Source organism: Cuculus canorus, chromosome 3, assembly GCF_017976375.1.
Source record: "Cuculus canorus isolate bCucCan1 chromosome 3, bCucCan1.pri, whole genome shotgun sequence".
Classification (NCBI taxonomy): Eukaryota; Metazoa; Chordata; class Aves; order Cuculiformes; family Cuculidae; genus Cuculus; species Cuculus canorus.
Window position 1 is genome coordinate 9,866,885 of NC_071403.1, and position 12,609 is coordinate 9,879,493.

A 12,609-nucleotide genomic window follows, 5' to 3' on the forward strand; every position below is an offset into this window, starting at 1 on the left:
TCATAGCCAAACAGTGGCTCAGCTGTATCTGTGCTCTGCTTTATAAGGCAGGAAACCTAATGAGTTCCAAAGGAAGTCCTCTGCACCATCATGAAGTCATCAAAAGTCTCCCTTACACAGGAAAATTCCCAGCTGTAGGTACACAGTGAATATCTCTTCCAGACATCTTAGAAACCCTCACAAATTCTGATCTCAGTGTCCATACTAGTCTGCTACGTCTTTCATTTCTTTGCAAATATCCATCTGTTCGACAGCCGTCCTTTCTCCGCTTTCACACAAAAATTTCCCCTTCAGCTTCAAGGACCCCCTCAATCTCTTATTTTGATCAAGTGGAGTTTCAAGGCTATCCTTTCAAACATTATTCAAACTAGAAAATATTGTAATAGTAAATGTTTCTAGATAAATACTGATGTTAGCCCTCTGCCAAGGACTACAACTGGTACAAAGTTGCTAACAAATAAATGACAAGGTCAATATTGGTATAAATACAAGGTCGTCATTGGTGTAAACCACAGAAGCCATACACAATAACTAAGCACAAAATCCACCCAAAAGCATAGACTCTTGCAAGTTTCTCATATTCATAGATCCAAATATTACAGTAGAGTAAATAATTTCTATTTCCATCTATCTATTTATGTTACCCTACTTCTGTATTGCTCTTCTCTTTGCGGTAGAAAAAGTAAATCCCTCTATAGCCTGAACACGTAACAACTCTTGGTCCACATCTTCACGAGTAGCAGACGGGTCACTGGTCTACAAGGCAAAGCTTTAACATTTTGCAGTTTTAAATCAAAACCATCTAATTTTCCCTTCAAAAATCAAAACCATCTAAATTTCATTTCAGGTAGGATACAGTGCCTCAATTTAAAAGTGTCTCGGTGCTAACAGGGAATTTTCTTTTGTGAGTCCAGTGGAGGGCAGCAAAATATTTACTAAAGAGATTTCTTCCTTCAATGTCCTCATCGCCAAGCTGTCTCAACAAATAGCTTCCTAAAAACTTTGGAAAGTTCAGTACTATTTGTTTGGCTTATAAGACTTTACGTATTTGTTTATTTTAGTGAGAGATATGGTTTTAGAATATTTGAGACTATTTTTCACATCAGTGATTGTGCCTTAAAAGAAACAATGCTTCCTGTATAAATAACTCTGTGGTGCTTCCATTCTTTACAGAGTTAATGACATCCGTACCAAGAGGAGGAGGAGGGTAGTAATGCCCTGCCCCAAAGCCAGCTAGTCTTTTCTCTGGAAATCTTGTGTAAATTTACTAGTGGTTTAAATCCAACTGCATATCTCCAGCACAGCTGTATTGGCATAATGATCATCTTGCATCATTTATTTGCTATGAGCACACTTTATCTCAGCTTTTAGTTTAACATAGGGGGGAGTCATCAGTACTAATGGAATGGTTTGGAAACTGCGCCCCAAGCTGGAAGCCAAATTTATAAAGGAAAATATTTTAGTGTATCTGTGAACAGATTTTGAGCAATTCTCTTTAGTAGACTCCGAATATCAAGTATATGAATTCCCTTTGATTTTTCATGAAAAACTGTTGATAAAATTTTGTGTGTAGGGACAGACTGACTGCAGAAGGATTGCTGAGCATAAATACAGCATGTTTAGGAGTCTTCAGTCTAAACCACAGGAGCTGTAAAAGGTTTTTAACTAAGGACTGCAGATGCGTTTTACAGTCTGTAAAAAAAATTCACTCTCTTCACTAAATGTTTGGGACATCCTCCTGGAAGCGAGCTTTCCTGCTGATTTTTGTTACGATGACAGGCAGAAGGCAGAACAAAGAGCCACCACATAATGGTTTGGAGTCAGGAAGGGAGCTGAGGCAGCTGCACGATGCCGCTGGCATCTGCTCCCACTTAACACTGAGCTGCCGGTACCTGTGCCGCAGAGCCTGGAGTTCACCCTGGCAGGAGAGGGCAACAGATGTTGGCATCCCAAGGGTGACATCTGTTGTGCTTCTGTCATCGGCTTTAAGCAGCCAGTTCAGGAGCTCAGGCTGAAATATTGGGGAACACACGCTAGGTAAGATGCACACATTATAGTCAGAAATTTCAATCGTGCTGTTGATTTTTCCTGATAAATAATGACAAAATCCAATGTTTTGAATTGTAAGATTTACATTTTAAAGGGAATGGCAGGAATAAGTGCCAGGGGAGGTTTAGGGTGGATATTGGGAAAAGGTTCTTTGCTCAGAGGGTGATGGAGCACTGGAACATCTCCCCAGGGAAGCAGTCACGGCACCAAGCCTGACAATATTCAAGCAGCATTTGGACGATGAACTCAGAGATACGGTGTAAATTTTCAGGCTGCCCTATGCAGGGATAGGAGCTGGACCCAATGATGCTTGTGAGTCCCTTCTAACTCAGGTAATTCTGTGATTCTGTGAACTGAAGCAAAAAAAGCTGTTAGGTAGATGGATGCAGGTATATGAGGTCTGAGACAAAAAAAGAAGAAAAAATCCAAAAAAGAAAAAAGAGACTAACCTCGTAACTCAGAACCAAGAGTGGGAGGGGAGAAACAAAGATGGTTATAGAACATGTTCTAACCTATCACAGAGAGACAAGGCTCAACTTCACTCAGTATGAGTGGACGCGTGTTCAAATACAGACATCTTCTTACCCTCAGTCAGAAAATGTTGGTGTGCAAGAGTGAAGAGTGAGTTAACACTGATGATGTGCCAGACCACACCACATTGTCTGTGAAGCAGTTTTTAGCTAATAGTGGCATCACATCACTGTGCTTGAGCACCCACTCTGTTTGCCAGACCTGGCTCCCTGTGATTTCTACATCTTCTCAAAGACCAAGTCAGTGCTCAAAGGAACCCATTATTTTTGCCTGAAGATGGGAAAGTAAAAACAACGGAGATCCTCAACAGCCTTTTAGAAAATGATCTGTGTAATGTCTTTGAACATCGGCAGCATCAGAAGGGAACTATTTTAAATGTGATGGTGGTTGATTTCCTTGCGTTTTTAACTAAAAGAGTGACAGGCACAGTTTTGGTCTCATATATCAATGAGTGCAAGTGCACAGGAGAACCCTTCCTACCGCCAAAAATGGACTCTAGGGAAAACACAGTGAAATTATTGCCAAATGCATCACCAGAAACTGAGGACAGAGTAGCCTATGCAAATGTAGCAATTCTCAGAAATGGAAAAGATTTTACTGTGTTTCTCACAAAGATATTGACAGCTGCTGGTGCTTTAGATACTTGACTGCAGACAGCGAAAGTGAAAAAAAATCATCATGCGACAGAACTGCAAAGATCAAGAACTGCGGGGAGGGGGTGGTTCGCAAGCAACCAGGCCTTTCTTTAGGACTGCCACACAGCCAGGTCCAGAGTATTTGTAGTTGATTCTTTAGACAAGTTAAAATTCTTGATAGCTGCATGAAGAGATTTCAGACAAGACATTTTATAGCGATAGGTGGGATTTCAACCAGGATAAGGAAAGCATTCACTTGGGGGGGGGGGGATATTTTATGCAACATTATTCCTAAATTAATAAAATCTTGAAGTAGGGTATTTCAAGAGAGAACAAATTACCAACTTCGTCTTGGAACTGGATGAGCTATCCATAAGGAATACTTACCTAGATAGAATGTAACTATATGTAATACACCTTGATGAGTTACCATGCGCAAAGTATCTGTACGTGCAAATACATTTTATTTTATGCTCACACTTGGCTATGGCAAATTATCTTTGGTTGGACTTAATGATCCAAGAGGTCTTTTCCAACTTGTTGATTCTATGATTCCATGATTTTCACTGACACATGCTGTAGTAAATGTAATTACAGAAAAGGCAGTGCTCATACAGCAAGTGCTGGCAGCAGGATGGAAATCCTGCAGAAGAAAACTGCACTCTTTTACAGTATTCAAGGATTGACTGAATAACTGCCCGGATCACACAGTGTTTGTAAGGTCACAAGGGCCTGCTGAAGAGCCAGAGGACAATGAATGCAAGTTTCATCCAATGCAATTGTTCTCAACATCGATATTATTTCTAAAGCATATGGAGATATCTTAAGTAGTTGTTTACAGTGGTATTAATTGCTATAGAGCCTGATCAGATAGAGATGTGGAAAGGAAGAAAGCCGGAAAAGTGAAACAATAGCTAAGAGAAGGAGTGGTCCAGTGCACACAACAAACAGGTTCACAGTTGCTAAAAAACATCACATGCACTCAGCTCCCTGGGACTGAACTGTCTCGCCAAGATTGTCTGAGAGACACCCATGGAAATGCTGGAGATGCTCTTTCCTTTCCAGGTTTGCTGGCTTCCCATCAGGTCTGGGGGAAACACCCTGTCCCACTCACAGTGTATTACCCCCAGCTTTTGCTGAGAGGCTCCTCTTATCTTCCACTGTCCCAATCTCTGCCTGCTTAACTCTGGCCCTTTTATAGCATCAAGCGCCACGAAAGAGTCAGGAGCTCCCTCTCACCCTTCACAAAACTTAAAACATTTATACCACTGGGATGAGAGTCAACACAAAGTTTCTTCACAGCTGGAGACCTGGCTATTCCGTACTGAAATGACCCTTCTCTTGGGTGTTGCCTGGCCTGGTTCCCAAATATCTTCCCTGCCCTAAACCACTAGATTGCCTCAACCTTATGCAAAAAGATGGTCAAAAGAGATAATGCCTTTTATGCTTCTCCTAGCTCTTTGCCCCGACTTCTGCAACTGACCCATGTTTCCCTCTTGTATTTCTCATTTTCAGTTCAATATTTTCCAGGGCAGCATGCAGCTTTCTTGGAGCAACAGCTCTGACCTGGGATATAGCAAATTGAATGTGTTTGCAATTTAAAGTTCACCTGGGAGAACACAGAAAGTCTGATAGGCCCAAAACACATAAAGCAAAGTCTAAATGCATTAGCTATTGAACATGATAGCTCTGACATCATGCTTACCTATATTTCTAATTGGGATTTTCCAGGCTCAAACACAAAATATCTGCTGAGTGTCTCTCCATCTTAACTATCCCTGTAATTGTGTTTGTAGAAAACAAAACAAGAAGTGTTATCGAATGTAGCACAAGGGTGTTTTATACTCTTTTCCTGCTGTGAGAGATTAAGCTGTCTGGAAAAAAATACACTGGGTATAGTTATATTTTAATAAACAACTTGTGGAGAGCCCAGAAACAAGCAGTAAATAAGGCAGAATTAAAATACATCTTGTATTTGTCGGATGCTTGGGCAGCGTAACATGGTTTTGTTCAGAAAAACAGAGTTTGCCTGTCCGGCAAGGTGGGAGGGGGGCAGCAAAGCCAAGGACAGTGAGGTCTGGGAGGCAGCCATGGTTCCTGCCCTGGTATAGCAGCACCCTCCTGCCCTGGCCTCCCATCTCCTGAATTATACGCAGCAGTGGCAAAAGCTGCAGCTGGCAAAAGAAAAGCAGCATGCCAAGCAAGAGAGTGAATGATGGCTGGGAGGGAGGCACCTTGCAGCTGGGACAAATAACACAAGTACGTGCAGGAAACCAAGAAGCCAGGGGCCCTGCAGAATGGCAAGAGGAGAAGCGGGACACAATGCCAGCTCCGCGGGGAGCTCATGTGCTAAATCACGGCCTGGATCTCCAGGAGGGAGGAAGATAGAGATGCCTATCTAACTGCTTTTGTATGTCTTGAAGTCTGAACTGCAGAATGGGGTCTTTGTCTCGACCCCTTGCTGGGGCTAAAAGCCATGAGGCATGTGGCCAGATGGCCAGGAAAGGCTCCTAGGACCCAGAGGGAAGAGAAGAAGGAAAGCTTCATTCCTTAAGTTTGTACTGATCCCTGAGGCTTAGAAAACAAAACTCCAGGGAGCACAACCTCAGGAGGTGATTTAGAGACTGAGGTTCTCAGATAGCTGGAACGCACTTGGAGAAAAGAGAGGAGCTGTGGTTGCGCTGACCTTACGTGACGTGGTCGTAGCTGCTTAGACCTGCTTTATGAGACTGGTGTGATTTCAAAGTGCAGCTGGTGAATGAGAGCACAGTTCACTTTCCATGCCACGGGCATGCCAGGAACAAATCTAGGTTTAAATGAAAACCCCATAACCTTGTGGTCTTCTGTGAGCAACCACTCAGGGAGCTTCCCAAAATAGTAACTGCGTAGTGGGTGCCAGAGGCAGTGAGGCAGCGTAACTAAGAAAACTGATGAAAAACAAGTGCTGAGCAACAGTGAGGTATTTTTGTATTAACTTTGCCAAATGGATTATTTATACCCTAATCTTCTGCTGTTGGTATGACTGAGCTTTTGGAAGAAAAGTTGCAGCCAGGTTCTCCTTGCTCTTTAATGGGGCAGATAAGCTCACGCCTTAAAGCAGTTCCACCAACCTCTGGCTGACATTCGTTGCATATGGATTTCAGGATAATTCTTAAGGAAAGCAAAAAGTGGCAGTTTACAAGGAGGTATTCTGGGGGCAACGAGACATAAGGACTGCCCAGACCAGACCTTAAGGAGCAAATCTACATCAAGCACTGGAAGTGTGTAGCTTCAAGAGAAACATCCATGACATAACATAGTGAGTAGAGGACCTGGAGCCTGGAAAAGAGTAGAGCTGGCCCAAGCCAGTTTTGCTGCCCAAGGGATGTCAGTGAAAGCTGAAAGGCAGGTAGGTATGTGCAAATACACATAAGCAGGACAGGGTTCTCCAGTTCATGGGAGCCAGGTGCCCTGCTGTGAGCACACAGAAGCACTTGGAGAACAGAAGAAAAGTGAAGGAAGCCGGACTCCAGAAACCTCCTTGAAAGCTTCAAGGCAAGGTCATCTCTCTCTTGCACAGCAGCATCTGACCAGCAGCACCCAAAGAGCTGACACCTACCTGTGGCTGATGGCCTGCCTCCAGGTGCCTCCTTTTGCAAAGCCCTAGAGCCCCTCTTCTGCATTAGCAAAATTCAGGTGTCACTCCCTGAGCGGCTGAAACCACCTACATGAGACAAATAACAGCTTCTGCCTTTTCCTCATTAGCTCTGTTCACATCGTGGTGGAAAAACGGTCATCCTCAACTGTCCATGAAAGACTGCAGCTCACCACAGCTCATCACTGAACTGAAATCTTCCAGTCAAACTTTGGAAATTTATATATTTAGAAACATAGTATGGATGTATAGACAATTATTTTGCAGAATTCTAATACTGGGCTATCACCACCTCCCACTTCTCCTTTCAAGAACCTCCAATGCAAGGCTATCGTTTTTATTAGAAGGGTTTATTTTTCCTTAAAATTTAACGGAAATCTCCCTTACTGCTATGTAAGACCATAGCTTCTTGCAGTTTCCCCACTGGAACAGATCATTTATTCCCTTCCTTCTTGGAGCATCCTTTAAAATATTTTAACAAACACTGTTATCAAGCCTCCCCTCAGTCTTCTTTCCTCTAGACTAAACAACCCCAGTGCCTTCAACTCACAGGGCATTATTTTTTTAAACCTCTGTCATTCTTTTTGCTTGCTTCTGGACTCTGTCCGACTGATCCACATCTTTCTCGAAAGTGCAGTGTCTAAAGAATCACATCTGAAACTTCACCAATACATTAAACACTAAAATAGTTACTTTGGAAACCCCATTATGCAGAACTCCAGACATTACATCTCAGTGCTGGACTTGTAAAGTTTTTAACGTTTTTTTTTCTTTCAGGCTTTCACCAGGGAAAAACGTAACTTGGGATGTTACCAATACAGTTCAGGAGTGTAGCATGGACTCCCAAGGCAGGAATCTGGTGACTCTATAGGAAACAAGGCCAGATGCCAAAGTAGACGTGAGACAAGAGGTATTACTTCTTACTAGATACAGATTTGATAGTGAATTTGAGCTGACTCATAGTGATGTGCACAATCCAGTAGCACAACTATTTCAATACAACATGAATGGGAAAAAAAAGAGTATTTTTGTTGTCATCACAGCACATCTGCGATTGTGGGTGTGGGTTTTTTTAAACTAAAATTTCATCTTGACCACTGAATTACTTCTTGATTCATTGCTTAAAATTAGATCAATTGAAAAACTAAGGAGGAAGAAGTACAAATAAAATTACTTATAGACACAAAAGTGTATGCTGAGAGGGATGTCTTAAGTTTCCTAACTTTGTGAGGAAAAACTTAAGATTACGCATAACCATCACAGAGAGGAAAAAATAGCACAATGCACGGTTTAGGACTGATGTTTAACTATGTTCTTTACATAATTATCTAGTGAATTCTGTGGCAGGATCTATAAAATGTCTTCAATATTTGACATTTTAGTTACCTTTCTTCCATACTGAGCTCTGCAAAAAAAATCCTCCATAGCTTGCCATTCTCCTGTTTCTTCCTGTTTGGCCCCTGTGCTGGCTTTGGTTGGGGTGCTCGTTCTCAGAATATTTAGGCCATTAAAGATATTACCTGCTACTAATTCTGCAACACTTAGCAAATTACCTACCTTTCACATCCTGTAGTACTTTCATTTGCCCTTATGAAAAGGCGGATCCCCCACCTGAACTGTCAGCTAAATTTTTGGAGACAGCACCACAACCATCTCCATGTTCTCATTCAACATGTGTCTCTTCTTCTCCAATATCTGTGCTATTTTCTTTCGGATCTTGTGTTCGTTTGAGGTCTTTCTGATGTTGGTCACATTTGTACACGGAGATTAATGAGGAGATTGACTCAGTGTTTAGAATTAGCAAACAGGTGGGTTAACAGGCACTGAGGAAAGATCCTTGTGGGAGGGAGAAGCATGTGCTGGGATTACTCACACCATTAACATCAAAAGCCTTTAACAGTTGGTTTGTACCAGAGTACTTCAGGAGTGCCTTAGATTTCTGGCACTCTAGATTTAGAAACTGGTTCGGTTGCAAGCTTTACAATCCTTTCTTCTAATATTAGCTGTTTCTTCTGTGTTCTAGAGAAATAATGTGAAGTTCACACAAAATATGCAAAAGATCTTCCAAAATCAGAAGCTGCAAGGGATGTGGCACTAAGAAACCAACCCAGGTCTCGCACCTAACTCAGGAGATTTGCAGTCATCCAGAGGCTGATGCAAAGACCAGTGTTTTAAACTCTCAACTGAACCTAACAAAATCTAATGAGTAACAAAATTAACAAAAGAAAAAAAAATCCAAGCAAGCAAAGGAAAAAGAAGAAAATATCCTTTCCTTCAAATTTAGTTTGGGGTGCTTACTAAGCAGAGAGGAAGGCTCCTATGTTGAACGAGCTGGAGATTAAACTTCCTGTAGTCAGCGTGTAGAATCAAGTCTCCTCTGAGATTTTGTATAATTAACATAAATTTCATCCAAGGAAATTAGGGACTGCTCAGAAGAATGAAACACTTAGATTGGGTACGTTTGGATAGAAGGGAGACAGAAAAAGAATGTGTTGTATAGAGATCAAAACATCTTGTGGAGCTGGCAGGGCTCAGTATAGCCAGCACTGAGCTGGAGAAGACTCCTCCAGCAGCACCTGCGTATGTGTGGCCAACTCTGGCAGCGCCTCCAGGCTACTACACCCAGAGTGCTAAAAGAGTGTTACCAGAACAACCCCTGTCTCTGCAGGCAGCAGTCAAAGTATGGACAGGATGAGCAGCACTGCCTGTGGAGGAGAGGGTTTGTTGCACGCCTCAGCAAGGCTTTCAGCCGTCCTCCCCCAGGAATGGGGAGCAGTGCCTGGGAAGCTCTGGCCCACAGCCTGCTATGAGGTTCTTATTGTGTATAGGCACGACGTACAGATAGCTGATCCACTTCTGGGCCAGAAGGAATCCTGATAGCTGCTGGTGGTGCCACTTTACCTGTGCTAACAAGCTCTTTCAAAGGCAGTACATGTATCAACAGCAAAAATTGAAACCACCCTTGAACACAGAACTGCCTATATAACCAAGGCTGCCAACAGCACCGTAAGATGCACAGTTAGGCCATTCTCCAGCCTGTAACTAACATTTCTATGCAGCTCCTAGATGGTAGGATGGCAAGTATAAGCCTTGTTTCTCAGGAGCATTCAATGGTTTAGCGTAGAGCAGCATTGCACTCAATCCTGTCATCCAAATTCTTCGTTGTTCTTGGAAAACACACCAGCATACCATGGGAGCAGCTGGTCTAATTGCTTCCTTTCATTACCATCTATGGATGCTTCTGTCAAGCTAACCTCCTTTACTGACTGGGCTTCTTTACAGCCCTTGACCTTCAGCATCGTGAGGGGGGTTGAGACACCGGCTACATTGTCCATTTCCCCCACAGTCTATTTTTTAACCACTCTCCCTCCTTCATGATCATTCGTAGCAGTTACTCATTTGCAAAACTCACCCTGCTGCACAGCCTGAATTGCAGTTTTACTGAAGAACAGCCCAGACAGGGTATTTTCTGCTTCAAACAGGATAGTGGCCGTATTTTTTTCATATTTTTTTAAGATCTCCAGAGTGGTTTTTTTATTAATTCACTGCCTAATTTCATGTTATTTACAGTCCTACACTGAAGAATTATTCATCAAATGAGGAAGATATGGCAGAGAAATCTCCAAAGTCCTATGAGCATCCCACCTCCTTCCTCATTCCCAATTCTCTGAATTGCTTTTACAGATAATCGGTATCTAAATAATGTTTAGTAGGATAGCTGTGACACTTGTGGTAGAAAATCATTCCCCATGCAATATCATCAGAAACAGCATCAGAATTACTGCAGAAATAGCCAGCATTGGGTCATTTACTGAACACTGAGCAGAGTTAAACAGGTAGAGTTTTTCTAGACTTTGTAGTGGGCAATAATTAACAATCAGTCACTGAAAGATTTATAGTGCAAATATTATTTTTAAAGCTCTGTTTTTCTTTTTTAACCCTAAGGGTAGACTTGTTCCAGATCGTTGGTCCAACTACATCATGATCTGATTCCAGCAGAGAGGATACAGGTCCCATCAGCCAGTGGTGGTGACCCTTTACCATCACAAGACTGTTTTCTTGGTGTAGAGTCCCTTGGCAATTTTATCTCAATCCTTTGGATGGCAAGAAAAAAATGGGGGTCTGTCAAGGATGCAGATTTCTCAGACTCATTTGAATGATCAATGAATTTGTACTTAGAAGATGCTTCTGACAGGGAGGTTGGATTGTCCACCAGCTATGAGATCGACACAGACAAGCCAACACTACTGGGAACATCATGGAACCACTATCATATATCCAGGCGGGACAGGACTACATTTAGCACCTTTGAATAGAGGCAAAATAAATAGCAGAGCGTAACAACAACCTTTTTTTTTAACTGTTTGACAACTACTTAGAGGACTTGCATCTGCACTCTGCACGTAAAAGCTATAGTTATTAATTTTTGTAATGCTGTCGCTTTTTATGCTTAAGCAGAAACCACACCAGAACAAGACAAGTTGATACAGAGTAAAGGTATGAACTTGAAAGAATAGATATTGGGGGGGGGCGGGGGGGGGAGGAATTAAATCTGCAGTACATTTGTGAAGAAAAGTCCCAATCAGATACACAGTGTTTCAGTGATCCCGTAAAACTCTCCAACTTTTCATTTTTTACAAGCTCAGTTAGACAACAGGTTGCAAACAAAGGGAGAATTCCTCTCTTGAGGCAAACCAGGAAAATGAACTAATTGGTAGAAGCTGAATTTGAATCAAAAGCCAATAACTCCCAAAAGCAAAAACAGTAGTTTCTTTCAGGCAAGTATTTCCATTGCTTGGTTTGTGGAAAATTGCTCTATAATTAGAAAAAAAATGAACTGGGTTTTTACTATTTATGTAGCAAAATATATTTTTTTTTTCTGATAAGAATGTTTGAGAGACCTAAGAGGCTTTTGTCTTTATTTATAGACTTGCAAAGTGAAGTAGCCTGACCAACAAAAATGTATGAGAAGACATGGGGGGGTTAAAAAAAACCAAACTGCAAAGCCAGTCCTTCTTGCAGAGCTCACACTCCGAGAGCTTGAGTTGAGAGATGAATTGAGAGGTCCATGAAGAAGGCTCTAAAGGCACAAGACAAACTATTCTTGAAGATGAAAAAAAGTGGAAACGGATAATTTGCAATAAATGTCAGCTTGAAATCATTTCTATTATAGCAGCACCCAGTGAATTTCTTACACTGTCTGTTGTGTAATATACTACATAGCGTAAGTTTAAGGTCATATATCTACTGCATAGTAGATTGTATTTTTAGCAATATCAAGGGTGACTCTGAACGAGATTGTCTGGGTATAAACATCATTTGCCAAAGCATCTGCTGTTGGCTGGTAGCAGAGACAGGCTATGAGAACAGAAATCCTTTTGATTTTGTACAGTAAGGCCAACGGGCTGCACAGAGACATTCGTTTAGGTCTGAGCAGCAGCTTAATGCTACGAGCTTGGGTCAATTAATCTTCTTTTTGGGCTGCTACAAGCTGACCAGGTGCAGCCAGAACCACAGCGCTGCTCTGCTGGGATATCTCCCTGGAGTTTATATCTTCCTAACTTTAGGCAAATAGGCTGGGTGGAAAAGACCAGCCTGCAAAGACCTATAAAGGTGGCTGCTGCTTTCTCTTCTATAAGAGCTGCTAGAGACCCCCTTGTAGGAAGGCCACCTTCAGCATATGAGCTTACTTGCGGGGTGACTGTGCTGAGAGCACGGCAAGGAAAAAGACGTGGAGGATAAGCAAAAGAAAGTATCAGT